Source organism: Echinops telfairi, unplaced genomic scaffold, assembly GCF_000313985.2.
Source record: "Echinops telfairi isolate 266 unplaced genomic scaffold, ASM31398v2 ScPeMD7_7468;HRSCAF=8506_0, whole genome shotgun sequence".
NCBI lineage: Eukaryota > Metazoa > Chordata > Mammalia > Afrosoricida > Tenrecidae > Echinops > Echinops telfairi.
In genome coordinates, this window is record NW_022111369.1 from 71,526,326 (window position 1) to 71,527,325 (window position 1,000).

A 1,000-nucleotide genomic window follows, 5' to 3' on the forward strand; every position below is an offset into this window, starting at 1 on the left:
AAGGATCTATCTTTAAAGCAGCATTGATCTCACAAATGTTTTTCAAACAGTCTCACAATTAGACTAATATTTTATAGATATAGAGTTATATTGAAAAGAAATGTTGTTTGTAATGCCTGTATTATTCAATAGTCATTCTTAATTCCAGACAGAAATCAGATGATAATAAGTAGCCAGACCTTGACATTACTAAATGATACACGAGACAGTTATGCTAATATAGCCTTTGACTTATCCATCATTTACCATCCAAAAGACTCTTTTTTATAAAATTGTAGTTATATTACTTGTTTTAAAAAATGTGGCTCTGCACATTTTTCATTGAAACATTAATTTTTTTTAGAAATCACTAGTAAATTCAATGTCTACTTGATTCCAGAATGCAAGCATAAATAAAACATAAACTGTATATTTTATTTTATTTTAAAAATCACTCTTCACTAAAATTTTATATAAACATTATTATCGTTTATGCTTTTTATGAAGAAAGCTCATGTTTCAATATTGTGATATTATAGACACAGGTGTATATATATATCCACCGCCATTGGGTTGATTCTGCTAATTGTGACCCTATAGTACAGAGCAGAACTGCTCCCTGGAGTCTTCAAAATTTTAAAGCTTTAAGGGGGCTGAGTCTTGACTTTCTCCCTCAGAGCTACTGATGGATTTGTTTTGGTTTTTTTTTGAGCTACTGATGGATTTGAACTGCTAATCTTTCCATTAGCAGTTCAATGCTTTACCCACTGTGCCATCAGAGCTCCATGAATAGGAATATATGTGTTTTTATATCTATAGATAAAACCTAGCAACACATGTGTATATGTATACCTATGTGTGTGTGTGCACTCACACCCGAATAGCCACTGGTGTGGAATTCATTCCCAGTCTGTCTGGTAGGACAGAGTAGAACTGTCCCCAAAGGGTTTCTAAGGCAACAAATCTTTTCAGAGGCCAACTTCCCTCAGAGAGCAGGTGGTGAATTGAAACCGCTGGCCTT

At 33.7% G+C, this 1,000-nt stretch overlaps 1 protein-coding gene across 1 annotated transcript in view; it reads left to right on the forward strand.

Moving 5' to 3' along the window:
• The window catches only part of EPHA5 (EPH receptor A5), a 317,049-nt gene that overhangs the window by 303,862 nt on the left and 12,187 nt on the right, over positions 1-1,000 (forward strand). The window lies entirely within an intron of this gene.